The following is a 19,376-nucleotide window of genomic DNA, read 5'->3' on the forward strand; positions in this document are numbered from 1 at the left end:
CATGATATAGAAGGAAATCCTGCCATTTGTGACAACATGGATGGACTTGAGGGCATTATGCTAAATGAAGTAAATCAAATAGAGAAGGGCAACTTCTGTATGAAAGAGCTGAATTCATAAGAGACAGAGAGTGGAGTGGTGGTTGTTAGGGGCTGGGCATGAAGGAATTGGGAAGATGTTAGTCATGGGGTACAAATTTCCGGTTAGAAGATGAAGAAGTTCTGGGGGTCTAATGCATGCCATTGTGATTATAGTTAACAGTATTTGGTTGTATACTTGAAAATTACTAAGAGAGTAGATCTTAAATGTTCTCACCACAAAAAAGAAATGATAATTAAGTGATGTGATGGAAGTGTTAGCTGACATTACCATGATAATCATATTGCAATATGTAAGTGTATTAAATCAACATGTTTTACACCTTAAACTTATACGTTGTTATATGTCAATTATATCTTAATAAAGGTAGGGAAAAGTTTTGAGAAGATTCTCAGAAGACTGAATGCTATATCTCCCTAGTATATGGGGTGAGTTAGAAGCTTTAGCCTGGAGCAGACAGCAGCCAAAGGGGAGCAGTGAGAGTCTGAAGAAAACTCTGTAGATCTTGTTCTTGTCTTTCTGCTATCCAGTGCTCTGTGACAATCATCGCCTTCTCTTACTGCGGTGGACCACTAGTGCTGATCTATGCACAGAAGAGGTGAGCAAAAGACATGCTAAGATAAAGTATTAAACAAAATAAGGACTGAAAAACAAACTACACCGGGACATTCAATCTTCACTGTCTCCTCCAAATCGGCTAGATTATAACATTATAGAGTGATGCCATCCTTTCTGCTATGATATAATAACACTAAATATATGCATATATGTATATGTATATAATATGTATATGCACATATACATAGCACTGTATATATGTGTGTGTGTATATATATGTAGTCACACTCATACACAAGCTTAAACAGAGATTTGATAATGGTGATATTGAAAAAATATATATAGGCAGTTATTCACATTAGTAACTAAAATAAACCTTAGCATTAGTAAAATACCTAGCATATTTTTATCAAGACATAAAGGAAGACAAATAACTAAGTCAGCCTTAAAAAGAGAATATAAAATGAAATTACGTGGTCAGATGGTAGTTGGCTTGCTCACCAGATATCAAGATGGGCTACAAAGCCATAGACGTAACAATAGTGTTGAAAAGGAACAAGCACAGGAAAAAAGACACCAGAAAATAGTAAAAACTTTAGGAATAGACCTAGGTATGCATGAAGGTTTAATTAAAAAAAGAAATTGACCCTATAAATTAACAGGAAAGTGAGTTCTCTAGAAGAGAATATTGGGATATTGAATCATTACATAAAAAAATATATAAAACAGGATCTCATATGCAAATGTGGGCTCTACAACATAAACTGTATGTGAAAAGTACAGTTAACAGATTAATACAAAACAATATAGGAACTTATATCAATGACCAAAAATGAGGAGTGACTTTTTTCACATTTTCTATAACGAAGAATACTATGGACAAAATTAAGCAGGTTACAGAAAGAGAGAATATACTTGCAATGTGCAATGTCAACAAGAGAGACGTATTACTATCTATAATATGCAGGTGACTTATACAAATCAACAAGAACAGGACAGTAACCTCCATAGATAAATGAGCACAATGTGTAAACAAGTAGTTTACAAAGAAGGAATCTCCAAAACTAACAAAGAGATGATCAAATTCTTTAATAATGAGAGAAATACAAACTGAAAGAAAAATTAGCTGTAATTTTATACTCATTAGATTATTAAAACTTAGGAAATATATAAAACCAAGTATTGATGATGATGTAGAATATAAATGCTCACACACCCTACTGATGGCAACTACTCAGGAGGAGAAACTAACACTGCTTAGTTCATCAACTGAAGTATCTTAATACACTATCAACCAACAACACCACATTGGGGTACATAGCAGAAAGAAAACTGTACACTGTTCCATACGGGGAAGTGTGCAAGGATGTTGAGGGAACAGTGTTATTCACGGCAGGAGGGAGGTGGAGGCAAATAGAGTTAGCCATTCCTGGGAGTGTGTAGACTCATATCATGAAGAAGTATGAAGCAGTGAAGTACAACAAATATATGTAGTATAGCCAAGTAATTTAATCTATATTAAATTATAGATTAAAATAGAGAATGCAAAACTCAGGCTCGAAAGTAAGGTAAAATCGAGAGTATGATTATAGCACAAAATTCAGAGTATGAAATCCTTTTTATTTACTATTCGTGGAAGACATATTAGTCTACCAGTGTAAAGAAAAAAAATTCAACTATGCAATTCTGCATCCATACAATAGAAATCAAAGCAATTACTCTTGAGAATTGAGGGGCCAACCCAGTGGCATCACGATTAAGTTCACGCACTCCACTTCGGTGGCCCAGGGTTCACAGTTTCAGATCTTGGGTGTGGACCTAGCACCACTCACTAAGCCTCGCTGTGACAGCATTCCACACAGAAATAGAGGAAGATTGGCACATATGCTAGCTCAGCGGCAATCTTCCTCACACACATACACACAAAAACAAAACAGCAATTACTCCTGAGAATTGAGATTTATGCTAGAACTGAGGCAGAGAGCTATTTCATGTACTCATCCTTATAAGAAAAATATTGTAATATGGTAAACAACATCATGCAGTGTACAATGATGAGTTTCAAAGGGCTGTATTTTATTAAAAATTCATATCTCAGTCAATAAGTTAACAACAAAGAATAATTCAAAGTAAAGCAGGTCAACCTGCTATAAGGACAATCAATGGACTCAAGCCAAGAGCTGCTATAGGTTTGTCTTGCTTAGTTTTGAGTCCGCATTAGGGGAATAGTCAGAACACACAGTTGTAGAAAACCTCTACACATATATTGTTTTCCTCTCTCTCAGATATTTAATAGATATTGAGTTTTAGTGAGATCAGGACTTAGAAATGAGTTAAGAGCAGACTTTATGCTTTAATAACAGCCCCAAGGGGGGTAAACTTGATATTATCTTTTGACTCTTGAAAGCCCAGAAAGGTTACATCCCCAATGGACCACACCAGTGTTGACTAGTGACTCCTCAAAACGTGCTGAAAAATCAAAGATAGGGCCACTAGTCCTCCCACAGTCAGAAGGAGCGCGACTTGAGAGAGTTTTAGTAGTGTCTAAGGAGGAGGAATACAGAGGAGGATGTTTATAGTGTTTTAGGAGTTGGACTGAATCAGTTCAAGATGGGTGTTGTAGGAAGGGGAAGAGGTTGAGATTTGGCAGAGTTTATGACATAAGGTCTTGTACTGGAAACAACAAGTTGAGGGCAACAAATAGAAAACAGTAATACAGTAGATATTAATCCAAGCATATGAATAATCATTTTGAACATCAGTAGTCTAAATGTACCAATTAAAAGACAGAGAATGTGAGACTCAATAAAAACAAGACCCAACTATAGTTGTCTACAAAAATTCACTTTAAACATAAAGACACACATAGATTAAAAGTAAATGGATGGAGAAAAATATACCATGGTACTAAAAATCAAAAGAAAGCAGGGGTGGCTATATTAATTTCAGTCAGAGCCAACTCCAAAGCATGGAAAATTTTGAGTGATAAAGAGGGGCATTACATAATGATAAAGGAGTCAATTATCCAAGAAGATGTAACAATTCTTAACATGTAGTCACTTAGAGTGTCAAACTATGTGAAGCAAAAATCAACAGAATTGCAAACAGATTACTCCACTATCATAATTCAACACCTCTCTATCAGAAATGGACAGATCCAGCAGGCAAAAAATCAGTAAGGACATAATCGAACTCAGTAACACTATTAATCAACTGAATATAATTGACATCTATAAACAAATTCATTTAACGAAAGCAGAATATACATGCTTCTCAAGATCACAGGGAAATTTCACCAAGACAGAGAATAGTCTGGGCCATAAACCACACCTTAACAAATTTAAAAGAATAGAAATCATATGATATCTGCTCTCACACTGCAATGGAATTAAATAGAAATCAATAACAGGAAGATTACTGGAAAAGTCCCAAAAATGTGGAGATTGAATAACACACTTCTAAATAACACATGGATCAAAGAGGAAATCTCAAGGTAAATTTAAAAATATTTTTAACTAAATGAAATAAAAATACAACTTATCAAAATGTGTGGGATGCAGAGAAAGCAGTGCTTAGAGGGAAATTTATAGCATTAAATAAACATATTAGAGAAAAAGACAATGTCAAGAGAATTAAAAGATAAGCCACAGATTGGAAAAAATTATTTGCAAAAGATACATCTGATAAAGGGCAGTTATTGAAAATATACGAAGAATTCTTAAAACTCAACAATAAGAAAACAAACAACCTGATTAATAAACAGATCAATGATCCTAAGAGACACCTCACCAAAGAAGATCTACAGATGGCAAATAAGTATATGAAAAGATGCTCCATATCATATGTCATCATGGAAATGCAAACTAAAACATCAATGATATACTACTATACTCTTATTAGAATAGCCAAAATCTAGAACACTGACAAAACCAAATGCTAGCAGGGATATGGAGCAAGAGGAACTTTCATTCATTCATTGCTGGTGGGAAGGTAAAATGGTCTAGCCACTTTGGAAGACAAGTGATGGTTTCTTACAAAACTCAGCATACTCTTACTATACAATCCAGCAACCACACTCCTTAGTAGTTGCCCAAAGGAGTTGAAAACTTATGTCCACACAAAATATGCACAAGGATGTTTATAGTAGCTTTATTCACAACTGCCAAAACTTGGAAGCAACAAAGATGTCCTTCAGTAGGTGAATGGATAAACTGTTGTCCATCTAGACAACGGAGTATTATTCAGCAGTAAAAAGTAATGAGCTATCAAGCCATGAAAAGACATTGAGGAAGCTTAAATGCATATTACTAAGCAAGAGAAGCCAATCTGAAAAGGCTACATACTGTATGATTCCAACCATATGACATTCTAGAAAAAGGCAAAACTGTGAAGACAGTACAAAGATCAGTGTTTACCAGGGGTTGAGGGAGGAAAGGATGAATAGATGGAGCACAGAGGACTTTTAGAACAGGGAAAATACTCTGTATGATATTATAATGGTGGATATACTTCACTATACGTTTGTCCAAGCCCGTAGAATTACAACACAAAGAGTAAACTCTTAGGGTAAACTATGGATTTGGGGGGGCTATGATGTGTCAGTGCAAGTTAATCCTTGGTAAAAGAAAAAACAGTACTATTCTGGTGAATGATGTTGATAATAGGGGAGGCTATGCAGGTGTGGGAGCCATGGGTATATAAAATATCTCTTTATCTTCGATTTTATTGTGAACGAAAAGCTGCTCTAAAAACATAGTCTTAAAAAACAAAAAGGAAATGAGCTAATATGACATGAAAAAATATGCATAAAATTTTAATGTATTTTGCTATTTGAAAGAAGTCAATCTGAAAAGGCTACAAAATGTATAATTCCATTAATATTAAATTTAGGAAAAGGCAAAAATATAGAGATATTAAAAACATTCAGTGGTTGCCAGCAGCTTGAGTGGAGGGAGGATGTTTGAATAGACAAAGCACAGCTGATATTTGAGGGTGATGAAAATTTTCTGTTGCTATTGTAATGGCAGCTGTGTTACACTATGAATTTGTCAAAACACATAGAACTTAAGAGAAAAAAGTGAACCTTAATGTATGCAAATTAACAGATTGGGGAAATCCTGGGATGGAATGTATAATGTGACAAAACAACCTAACTGTGTTACAAATCTATGAAAGAACCTCACTGCAGAGGGTAGAGAAAAAGGTACTGACCTAAGTAACTTTGAAAATGGGTGGCACCTGTGACACTAAAGGAAATATAAACAGCACATACGCACTGTACTCTAGTAAATAAATTTTTCCCATTGGAGTATAGATTAACAATGCTGACACAATATATATGCATACCAGATTTAAAAAATCAAAGAAAGGAATGGCAGATGGTGGGAGCCAAGTTCTCATCATTAGAGTGAGAGGTTATAGACAAGCAAGGAGAAGAGACTAGAATTATTCATGTGGTAATGGATTAGAGTTGAAGACATAGGTGTGAATTCATGTGTAGCTGAATAATTACGCATAGAAACAATTATAGATACAAGTGTATATGCAGGTTAGTAAACACACATATATTTCCCTGCTCTGTCAGTGAGAAGACCTAGAAGCAAGACCAGCCCAGGAGAAACAAGCACATTTATCACTGAGATCTTGGTTTCTAAGATACTCCCATAAAAGGAACCATGGTTCCTTGGAGAAATGGCCAATTCTAGGAGGGTGCAGAAATTACACAAAAAAGTCAGGAACATTTTGTACTGCCAGAAAGTAAATAAATTATTTTAAAGATAATCCACAATGGTGAACTCTCACAGCTTTTTACTGAAATAGAAAAAAAAAAATATTAAAATTCATGTGGAAGCAGAAAAGACCCCAAACCATAAAATCAATCTTCAGGAAGAAGAACAAGCTGAAGGAATCACACATTGTTTTTTAAAAATATATTACAAAGTTATAGTAATTAAACAGTATGGTACTGGCATAAAAACAGACACATAGACCAATGAAATAGAATAGAGAGCCCAGTCAGAAATAAGCCCAAGTATTTATGGGCAACTGATTTTTGACAGGGGTGCCAAGAATACTCAATGGTGAAAGAATAGTCTTTTCAGCAAATTGTGTTGAGAAAACTGGATATCCACATGCAAGAGAATGAAATAGGACTCATCTACACCATACACAAAAATCAACTCAAAATGGATTAAAAACTTAAATGTAAGATGTGAAACTATAAAACACCTAGAAGAAAACATAGGAAAACAGCTTGATGACATTGGCCTTAGCCATGATTTTTTTGGATATAACACCAAAAGCACAAGCAACAAAAGCAAAAATAGACAAGTGGGACTACATCAAACTATAAAGCTCCTTCTCAGCAAAGGAAAGAAACCAGAGTGAAAAGGCAACTACTACAGAACGGGAGTAAATATTTGCAAACCATATGTCAGATAAGGGGTTAATTTCCTAAATGTATAAGAAAGTCCTACAACTCAATAGCAACAAAAACTAATAACCTGATTGAAAAATAGGCTAAAGACTTGAATAGACATTTCTGCAAAGAAGACATACACATGAAGAATACATACATATGAAAAGATGTCTAGCATAATTAATCATCAGGGAACTGTAAATCAAAACCATGATGAGCTAGCACCTCGTACCTGTTAGGATGGCTATCATCAAAAAAACGAAAAAAGGAAGTGTTGATGACAATGTGGAGAAATTGGAACACTTGTACACTGTTGGTGGAAATGCAAAATGATGCAACCACAATGGAACACAACACCTAGATTCCTAAAAAAATTAAAAATAGAACTAACATATGATCTAGTGACCCCACTTGTGGACATTTATCCAAAAAAATTGAAATTAGGATCTGGAAGAGATGTTAGTACTCCAATGTTCATGCAACACTCTTCACAGTAACCAAGATCTGGAAACAACATACATGTCCAGGGGCAGATGAATACATAAAGAATATATTGTACATACCTATGATGGAATATTATTCAGCCTAAAAAAAGATGGAAATCCTGCAATATGCAACAATATGGATGGACTTCAATATCTTATGCTAAGTGAAATAAGCTAGTCATGGAAGGACAAATACTGCATGATTCCACTCATAGGATTTATCTAAAATAATCAAACTCATAAAATCAGAGAGTAAAACAGTGGCTTCCAGAGGCTAGGAGGAGGGGGAAATTGCGAGTTGCTAACCAACAGGAATAAAGTCTTAATTATGCAAGATGAATAAGTTCTAGAGATCTGCTGTATAACATTGTTGCAATAGTAAGTAATACTGTATTGTACACTAAAACATCTGGTAAGAGTTTAGATTTCATGTTGTCTTCTTACCGCAATAAAACAAAGTTTAAAAAAATAGCAAACTGGGTAGGGCTGCAAGATAAAACACAACAAGTGGATGAAAGTAAGTTACCTTGTGTGAAACATTATTTAGTGAGCTTTAAACATAGAATAACACAATGTTGCAAAATACAAAATAATTATCAACAAAATAAGAAATTAATAAAGACAAAAAATCCACAATGGAAAAAAAATCCACAATGATTGAGATATGTCAAAGGAACAGAGGAGCAAACTGAGAGTTCTCAATGACCAAAACCAAAATAATTTTAGAGTATTATTGAATTATAACTCAAAGTATAAAATAAATTTTTATTATTCATACTAATATTAATAAATAATTGAATAAATAAATAATTGAGAATTTGAGTTAATAAATAATTAAATAATTGAATAAATGAATAAGGGAGAATAGACAAATCCCGTCTTGTAGATGATTTAGAAATAATTTATGCAGATACCCCACCTTCAAAGTGTTGGAGCTTAACTCTCCACTTCTTCAACATGGGCTGCACATAGCGACCTCATTCCAAGGAGTAGAGGACAGAAATCAGGAACAAAGTAACCTTGCAGTGGAGAAACCTGGAAAAAAATGACCTCAGCCAGGTTAACATCAACAGTGTCAAGGTTAATGTCAACAATGATCAGTTATGTCAATAGAATGTATCCTAGATATGATGTGATGAAAATGGCACTTTACCTCTGTGGTCCTCCTCCCAAAAGACAAAATCCTTACCTGATCATCAGAAAACATTAAGTATATCCCAACTGAGGAACATTCCACAAAATATATGATGAGTGTGCCTCAAAACTGTCAAGGTCATCTAAAACATGAGAAACTGTGATAGCCAAGAGCAGCCCCAAAAGAAGACTACTTACATGTGATTGTCTTACTGTTTCACACAGTCACACACTAAGCTCTAGATCATAGTGAGAGCTTCTGGAAGCTCCTGTTACCTTATGAATATCATGACTTTAAACCACCTCACCACGCAATCTTTATTTGCTTAGGTGAAAGTTCCAATTTAAACGTCTTCACATGTTTGATGCTCTTTTAGCTCCCTTCTTTAAGGGGTAATTGTTCTAGAAGTCATTGTAGAAGCTAAGACAAAGAGGCCATCCTGAAAAAGGAGACTAAATCATGCAGTGTGTGGTTAACTGTAAGCACACACTACGTTACTAAAATTCAATTGTGCACCATAATTCTTTAACGTTTTTTATCTCCAGGAGGATATGTGCCAGGAGAATTAGGCAGTGTCTTTGAAATGCATTTAAAACACTCCAGATATGCTTTGCTGATCCATTTAAAACTCATCTGTGTTTTGTTGTGACAAGGTTAATAGCTGAACTCATGTCACATGTATGTTTTAGTGGAGACTAACTGATGGTCTGACTACTCTCTGTCCACATTGCTGCCTGCTTACAAATAGCTTCTGGGGAATCTTAAGAATGGAAAATGTCATATTGCAACAGAAACTACAAAATGATATTCTCATAGTTTTGACTTTTGCACATAGGTAAAAAAATATATACCTTGTTGACATGACATAGCAAATACAAAGATAACAGTGGAGAGAACTAAAAATGTCACACATGACTGAGAGGTCCCACGCCACTAATTTATCAAAAAAACAGAATGACTCACTCTACATGTGATTGTAGATGTGGGTTTTTCTGTTTTTTAATTGTCATGGTACTGCTCAGTCATGCATGAAGTTCTTTCTTCACTTTATTTTTTTCTTACATTTCTTACATCTGTTTAGATACTGCTCACCATGATACAACTTAATCCTATGGATATAGCAGAATATGATGTACATAGTACTATGACATATCAAGGCAACAACTCTTCTACGTTTCTCCATAGGTACTAATCTCTGCTCTTTCAAGAAACAGTCCAAATCTGAAGATTTCAAACTATGCTTGAAGGGTTTGCTTAAATATGTGTCTTGTGATGATGTTAATCCTTTTATTATCAAGAAATTCTATTTCTAAGTGTATTATTGATTCTTGATGTTAGAAGCCTTGTGAATTTATTTAGAACTGAATTTTTTCTAAGTATACCTACCTTTTATTGAAAACTACGTGCTTAAACCTCCCGATGAATTACTAGTGTAGTGAAAAATTACCACATTACTGTAGGTAGAAGAGCATAAAATTACTATGTCCAGCAGTGTAAAATTACTAAATATTATTTTTAAAATGTGACAAATCTTATAACTTTGAAAACGAAAGTAATACAAACTTTGAAGAAATAGATTTTTTTATTTGTTTAATTTGAAGCAACAATAATGAGGAAGCATTTATTTTTCTGGCTAGCTCTTGCATCAAATGGAACGGCAGTCAACATTTTACAGGGTAAGAACAAGTAGCTCTTTGCTATATTCTGAGACAGAAGAACACAATAGAAAAATGTTGTTCGTCTTCTTTCTTTTGGAAACTCCTTGGATGGGGAGTTTATGAATTAGGTGGCCTTCAGCAATCCTTGAACTAAGCAGCTTGAATTACATGACTCTCAACCATAGATGTAATAATATTGGAATAGAATTAACATGCACTCAGGTAAAATGGAGTATTTGTATATGTTGCTTCCTCTCCTCTTCCCTACAAAGAGCTCCTGAAAAGCAGGATGATATTAACGTCACCAACTGTCAACATAATAGATTTTACTTCAGTTAAAAAAAACAGTCTTCAGAACTTGGACAAAGCAAAAGCCATCTGTAAATTAGAGTATGGTCAAGAAAATTAAAGGATATGTGTTTTCTGATATCTTCTTCAAAAAATTTAGACTTTAGGTTTTTAAAGGCATGACCTAGAATCCCGTGATATCTGAAAGGACATTAGATCAGAGACTGCAGAGCTCTGTGAGTGAAGGTGGAAGCAGTAGATTGCCTATCTAGAAAACAAAACAAACAAGTTTATTTATATCACCACTCCCTCTTTCTAGTTAGATGGATGTATTTGATTTTGTATTACTTTTATAATTAGTTGGAAGATACTGGGGAGGTTTTAGTAATTTTAAAGCTAATGAGATATATGTTAAAATCTCACTGTACTTAGGTCAAGCTGGAGATGTGATTTGTTCCATGATGGGGAAGTGTAAATGGTTCAACCACTCAACCATTCAAGGAAAAGATACACCTTCTCATGATGTAGCAATTGCACCCTTAAATATATACCCAAGAGGAATGAGTGCCACTGGACTTCAAGAGACATGTATAAGTGTGTTAATAAGAATTCCGTTGATAATTGCCAAAACCTGAAAACAACTCAAATTTACATCAAAATGAGAATGGAAAAAATAGATTGTGGTATATTCATATAATGAAATATCCTTCAGTTATAGAAAAAGAAAAACATGGTTCAGACAACATAGATAATCTCATATCTATAATGATAAATGAAGAAATGCAAAAAAAGTGATGTATAATTCCATTTATATGATGTTCAAAAACAGGCAAAAGTAATTGATGGTCGTAGAAGAGAGAATACTAGACATTTCTGGGTGGAGGGAAGGAGCACAAGAGAGTCCTCTGAAGTTGTTGGGATTGCTCTATATCTTGACCTAGGAGGTGTTTACACACATACATAAAATTTTTCAAAATTCAAGTCCACGTTAGTGTCTCAGTTTTGTAAGTGAGGAAGTGGAGGCTTTAAAAGCGTATGTATGTAAATGCCTATGGCCTGACTGGGGGCAAGAGGCAGAACAAGATCAAACAATTTATAATATTAAAAAATGTTTGAAAATGTTACTTTAAAAATCAGACTCTTTAATGTTTCAACACAGTCAAATTATTTTTAATGTTCTACCCCAAGTTTAAAATTAAATTTGAACTGTATCTAAAGTTTCAAGGTTAGTAATATTGTCATCTTACATTGCCAGCTTGTTTGAGACATGCATAATTTAGAAAGGCTCAGCCAAATAAGTAATATTTGAGAGATGTTTAAGAAGAAAGCTTCTCTGACAGATATATTTGTATCAGCTTAGAACTATTTGCTATTAAAACTAAATTTTGATATTCCCTAGGTATAGTATTTCAAATAACTGAATCCTAAAAAATATAAAGATTACATTTCTATGATTATTTGAATTCATTTTTACACCTTTATACACATTCTTTTTTTCCTTACATTGTATTCACACTGTCAATACACATTCTACTTCATTTTTGTTATTCCATAGGGCACCGTATTGTTTTAAGTGGCCTAAACACATCTGTTTTTATTTCCCTATTGCTTATGTATCAAGCTAGGTTTTACCAAGAAAATAATTTTGATATTTTATATTTATGAACACATCATGAAAAACATTAAGTAGAGAGAACTTGAAGATCCATTTAGTTGAAGAGAAAAGGTTGTGTATAATCTTGTCATTTGAACTAATTTGACATTGGGAGAATATTCTTAGCTCCCTGAATTGTGTTGTCAGCTTGTTTCTAATTACAGGAGCCTCACGAAACATGGTTGTCTTAGTCAGCTCAGGCTGTCGTAACAGAATACCATAGACTGGGGGGCTGAAACAACGTGCATTTATTTTCTTACAGTTCTGGAGGCTGGAAGTACAAGATCAAGGTGCCAGTGTGGTGGCTTTCTGATGGAGTTTTCTTCCTGGGTTGCAGACGGTCCCCTTCTTGCTGTCTTCTCACGTGGCAGAGACAGAGAGAGAGATGGCAAGCTCTCTGGAGTCTCTTTTTATATCACTAATCCCCTCAAGAGGACCCCACCCTTATGACCTCATCTAAACCTAATTACCTCTCAAAGCTTCCATCTCCAAATACCATCACATTAAGGGTTAGGGCTTCAATATATGAAATTCAGGGTGACATAATTCCTTCTACAGTATGGTTATTAATAACGTAATGTTATTACATTATTACAATGTTATTAATAAGGGAATGTAACAACTATAGTGATTACAGCATTTCCAGCACGCAGTTTAATAGACTTTTCCTGTTCTTCCTTTATGCCTCACATGGTCACTTTCTTTGAAAAATAGTCTAAGTGCTTTTTCATGATCAGTTTTCAATTTTATTTGTCATAATTCTAAAGCAGTCCAAGGTCTACAGAAAACAATTTGATACTAACTATATAAATTATTAAGAAATTTTAGTTCATATTCTCATTTTAACTGGCATGATTACACCAGGGTATACAAACTATTGATAAACTGCAATGAATTTATCAATAGATCAGTAACTCCATAAATACCAATATAGCCCTACTGTGCATATAATTAGGTGCAAGTTGCTAAGTAGTGTCTATACTTTAAATCATTCTAATTTTAAACTGACCTCAATCCTTTATTATAAAGGCTTGGATTTCAAGAAAATATGCTAATAAACCTATAAATGTATACATAATAGACACAAACAGACTGCAAAATGGGAAAGAAATTTCCTTAAACATGCTTTTATTTAAACTTGCTGATCTAGAGTTTAGTTTTGCGATTGGATATTAATCACACAACGTTAAAATTTCCTTAGTAAATTGAACATGAGAAGCTCTTTTTGCTTTTTTGTTCAAAACAAGCAAAAATACATACACACATATTTATACTGGAGAATGTTTAGGAGAACACTATGGGACAACTAAAACCATTAATGTGATAATCAGATTAATTAAAAATAAAGTTCAGGAATTGGTGTGTGGTGATGTCGCTAAGTTTCACTTGAATCCTACAAAAATCAGCAATAAAGAGGAAACTATCTCTCCAAAATATTATAGTCCAAATTAAAGAGTCAGAAAATGGCAGAATGAGAACATTCTATATGCTAGAGTGGGCTTCAGCTAACCTTTAGATATCTATATCTTTCAAATATATTTTTTCCACTCTTTTCAAGTTAAGTATAATTGCTTAAATATTGCAGAGTAGGCAAAAAAGTTGTGTTCTTCATTCATGAGATTTCTAGAACTTCTTAAAAAATAAGACTCTAAAGAAAAATGTTTGCAAAGTACAAGTTTTATAATAACCCCCCTTTTTCTACATTTAAATATTATTTAAGTATATAACAATTCACGACCCAATTAAAAGTAACCATTCATCCACTAGAACTACAATTTTCATCTCTGAGTTAATTTCCACCATCGCTTAAATTCGCTATGGGCATTTTCACGTTTGCTCTTTCGCACAGATTGTTATTGCTGTCTAGAATGTTCTTCTCCTTTTGCCTGCTGAATAACATCTATTACCTGAATTTCTTCGAGAGTGAATTCTCATTTTGATTAATTTTGGACATATCTTAGACAACTGTTTACGGGGATAAAAAGGCAGGTGTCCCTGCCTCAATAGAGGATAACTCTCAAGCAGTGTATGCTACATCTTACCTGGGAACACAGTCCTGTTCTATTCTTCTCCTTTCTGTATTCTACTGTAATTTCTCAATAGATCAAAAGCAACTGAGTTCTTGTCTCAGCCTTCTTTACCAGGGAACCTGACCCATTGTAGGTTTAACTTAATTTAAAGAAGACTTAAGCTTCCTTATTCTAGCCATTTACCACCAATCCCCAACTTCAGGTGCCAGGTCCTCATGCCTATGAGAATTCTATGATACAAATTAAGCTGGTTCTTTGTTTTCCCCTCTGCCCGATAAAGATTTGTATTTCATGGATCTTCTTAGTCCATCTGCTTTGTAGTTTCCAAAATGCCACTGTTGTCAGTTTTCTTTTCTCATTGTCTTTCTGCGAGAATACCGTAAAAAAGACCTCCCTGTTACTGTATTAGAGTTTCAGAAGGCAACAAAAGGGGACGTGTGTGTTCACCTTGACATTTCTATCCAGTTACTTCTTTTTAAACATAAAAAAATTGTTTAATTTTGCTTTGTATCTATAGTGTGAATGCATAAATTTGAGGTTAATTAGGGAAGGGAACATTTCCACGTGAAATTTACACTTCTATCTTAAGTCTAAGCCTTTTATTAGTTGTTATAGTGTTGAAAATATCTTTATTTTCCCTGAAATTTGAATACTAATTAAACTGACTATTGAATTTGGGTTAACAGTTTTTAGTTCTTCAGATTCCTGTATTTCTAGCATTTACAGCTGTTATTGAGATGTTTCCTTGCAGCCAAATTGTCATTGATTGCAGGCTGTGGGAGGGGCCTGGGGGGGGGGCGGTGAGTGTGTACTAGTATAATTTAAGATTTTAATGTTTTTACCTAATTATTGTAGATAGAAAAATTCCTAGGAACTGGTATATACACAAATTCTACCAGTTATTCAATCAAACACAAATCTAGGCATTGATATAAAGGAATTTTACAGTAATTAAGGTCACAATTCAATTGACCTTAAAACAGGGCAATTATCTGGTGTGCCTGACCTAATCACAGGAACTCTTTAAATAAGGTTCTACAGGTCAGAGATAAGGAAATAGGAAATTCAAAGCACACAAAGGATTTGATGTGCCATTGTTGGCTTGAAGATGGAGAACACACAGGGAGGAAGGTAGATAGCCTTTGGGGACTACAAGCAGCCCCTGGAGACAGATCTCAATCCTGCATCCCCAGGAACTTAATTCTGCCAATGACAAGAAAGAGCTTAGAAGCAAACTTTTCCATAAAGCCTCCAGATAAGAACTCGACTCAGTCAACATCTTGATTTCAGAATTGCAATATCCTGACCAGAGAACCGAGCCACACCATGCTGGACTTCTGATCTGAAATGTGAGCAAATAAATGGGCATTTATTTAAGCTGCTAATTTTATGGTGATTTGCTACAAAGCAATAGAAAACTAATACACTGATCTCCTGCAGTTTTGCTGTACTTTCTATTGTGATTTCCTTTGTATTTATCCTTCTTACCGCTCCATGTGGACTTCTAATATGAAGGCCTATATCTTTCTTTGGTTAAGGAAACCTATTAGCTAGAATTTTCTAAAACAAACAAGGAAAACAAACATGACACAGAACTAATTCAACAAATAATGATCCACTCCTGAGGAAATGGAAATAAATGGGCAAGATCTGAAGAGGATTTTAAAATAAGATTTAAAAAATTATTCTCAGTGATAAAGAAATTAATAACATTAACAAAGCAAAAATAAATTATAAACATAGTTGACAGATATGAAAAAAGAACAACTGAAGGGAAAAAGAGGAACTAAATAGAAATGCCTAACATTACATAGATAACTAAAAGAAATCATGCAGAATAAAAGCTAGATTAACCTCAAATGAAAAGAGAGTACTGTAAAATTGATTCAGATTCTAGCTCAAGAATATAAAGAAATGGATATATGAAGAATTTCAGAGTCATTTATATGGAGTTCTAAGATTAGAAAATAGAGGATCATGGGCCAGCCCTGGTGGCCTAGTGGTTAAGTTCAGTGTGTTTCACTTCAGCGGCCCAGGTTCAGGCAGAGACCAACACCACTGTTAGTGGCCATACTGTGCTGGCGGCCCATATACTAAAAAGTAGAGGAAGATTGACATAGATGTTAGCTCAGGGTGAATCTTCCTCCACCAGAAGAAAAGAGGAACAAATAGACAACTGCTATTTTTGGCTATCTTCTCCCAGTGTCTTCACTTCGTCTTCATTCTGTGCACGTCTGTGGCATAATCCCAACAGAAACACAGTTAAATCTCGGTTCCACTCTGTTTGCTAACCCATTCTCTTCTCATATTTTTGTACTGTGCCTTCTGTAAACCCAAGTGCACTACATAAGGATGCTCCTACCTCTTCTGACCCTGCACAGGTTTTATGCTCCATTCTGACCCACCAGAAACCAGGCTTTCCCATGGACGTTTATCTCTCTGTGCCCCACAAGCACCAGAACACTTCTCTCCCGCTTCCTGTATCAGAGTTCAGATTTTGTTCTTAGTGTGAGGATCTGAAGGCTCCTATTGCTACGCTGCTTCTTCCAGATCATTAAGTTCTGGAAGATGGTCATCTGCCCTTTCTGATTGTTCTTATAGTTGACCTCCTGATTCCTCATTGATTCCCTTATTTGGTTTACGTTTTCCCTCTCTATCCACACACCATCCTTCATCTTGAACAATGTCAATGTTCATACATCTGATGCTTCCACTTCTATGTAAAACATGCTCTTATCTCTCCTTTATTAAGATAATAATACTAATATGAATAATTGGATTAACTGCAGTCACTTTTCTGTTTTCCCATCAATATCCCTATTTGAGTTCTTTTTGCCCCAGGCTAGTTTAGGGGCCCCTCCTTTGTTGCTTTACAATGCAGTGCAAATTCTAACTATATATTTCTCTGAACTGCCATCTTTCCCATGCTCATTTTTCTGCAATACTCTCCCACATTAGGAACACGTGCAATTCCTTGATACTGCTCATCCCATTGGCAAGTGTGATCTGCTTCTGTCTTACAAATACCGTTCACATAGAAGCTGAAATTTTTACTTCCCTATCATGTTCTGGCACAGACTCAATGGCTAACAGTTTTCTTGGACCGTTTTAAATGTCAATTATCATTTAGTCAACGCACACAGTTGGAAGCCTTCATTGAGAATTCTATATGTAAAACAATGCTACAAATTATCTTCTAACAAAATCCAAAACATCTATGTTGAGACAGATTTTTAAATTCCGCATTATGATAAAACCCTAAATATTTGTGTATTCTTTTATAATTCACCATTTCCTTTGACATGCAACATAACATTGTATCCTGTCAACAGACTTGTGAAGATAGTATGTTAGGTGTTGTTTCCAACTTATTGATAAGGACTGAGCCTCAGAGAGGTTCATGATTTGCCTAAGGAATTATATGTAACATGAATACTGGAGCTTGGATTCTAGAATACTATCCATTCTCCTAAGCCTTAGAGCTCTCATTTAATTAAATGATATATGACATAATTACTAAGATATTATCTAATCATCAGTCTCACAAGTTCATACAGGCTGCATGGATGAAAGGATAGAGTGTGCTTGGACCTCAGCTGTCAGTGTACCATTCTTCATTGCATAAAATTATCAGTGTGCCTCTCATCAATATCGTTTGACTGAATATACAACACAAGAATCACAGCATATGGATACTGTGAATCTTCATAGTATCAAATGCTAACAAATAGCCGTGTAAAGCTCATCATTGGTCTAAGATTCAGATTCCACTAATACATACCAAGTACTTCCTATGAGCCAGTTTCCTCAAATATTCAGCATCACATTCAATCCCTAAGTGAAAGCTATAGATGTTGCTGTCTAAATATATAGCAGATGTGGCTATCTCAATTCAACAGATGAAGAAACTGAATCTTGAGAAAGATAAAGCCACCTCATATTCTCTAGACTGCAAATATGAAAATCAGATGCACATATTCGGATTCTTGTTGTGTATGCCACAAAATGCCAAACAAGTCTGTGCTAATTCCCGAGTTCTATGAAGCCAGGGAAGAAAAGCTTTTTAATTCAATAGGTGGTTCTTTTATACTTTTTTCCTATGGCAAGACTATTGAATCCAATGCTCCACTGTGCTAAATTAAAACAACCTAAACTTTTCTATAACACATAAAGAAAACTTACTGTAATTCATTTTAGATAGAATTTACTTTGTTTTTTCCTATGAAGTTAAAACTAGTGAAACTGATACTGGCTTTATCCGAAATGTGCATATGTTGGGTTTAAGACAGCACACATCCTTTTTCTTTAATAGAAGACTCAATCTTATTTTTCTTTCCTTTTAAAGAGCTGCCCATGACAGTCTTTGGATGGTGCTAGACTAAATAAGGTCAGTTTTCTTACCAGACTTTTTCAAACCAGCGTCTTAAACTGCTGAGAAGCAATTTTGGTAAACATGGCATCCTAATGCTGCATTCCTTGTTGGCTCAATACAGGGAGAATTCACAGATTGAAAATAATCAATAGAAAGCAGCAAGCTGGTCAGCAGCTAATGCCCATCCTCCTTATAAGTCCCAATAAAAGCTTACATCAGCAAAGAAAGTCATGACGACGGCAAGATCAAAAGTAAAATGGCAATTTCTGTCTTAGAGTATCTGAAGCCATTTAATGGTCTAGTTAACTCTCTCCAGAGTCCACATAATGCTGGATTATTGCTCTCACATTTTGGGGAAATTTTCCGTTTTATCCATGGACCTGACATTGATTTATACTGACAGAGCATCTTCTAATCTTGATTCCATTTCATATTATTATCTACCACTTTTCAGAATAGTCTAAAAATATCCTAGTATCAATTACTAAGATAAAACATGACAGAGTGAGTTCTGGTCTGGGAACAAGACTCAGGTCTCACATTCAAAAAGAAAGTAACCATATTTATACCTCGTATGAATAAACGGCTTTGAAGTGATTAGTAACTAAATATTCTATAACTCTAGTTTTGTGCTTGCTAAAAGTATTGCAATGGTAACAAAATATGATCTTTTTATTCT

At 34.7% G+C, this 19,376-nt stretch overlaps 1 long non-coding RNA gene across 1 annotated transcript in view; it reads right to left on the reverse strand.

Moving 5' to 3' along the window:
- The window catches only part of LOC139078420 (uncharacterized), a 291,169-nt gene that overhangs the window by 34,588 nt on the left and 237,205 nt on the right, over window positions 1–19,376 (reverse strand). The window contains exon 3 of the long non-coding RNA XR_011531353.1: window positions 8,480–8,595. This is a non-coding gene — a long non-coding RNA (uncharacterized lncRNA). The remainder of the gene's footprint in view (window positions 1–8,479; window positions 8,596–19,376) is intronic.

This window comes from Equus przewalskii, chromosome 22, assembly GCF_037783145.1.
Source record: "Equus przewalskii isolate Varuska chromosome 22, EquPr2, whole genome shotgun sequence".
Classification (NCBI taxonomy): Eukaryota; Metazoa; Chordata; class Mammalia; order Perissodactyla; family Equidae; genus Equus; species Equus przewalskii.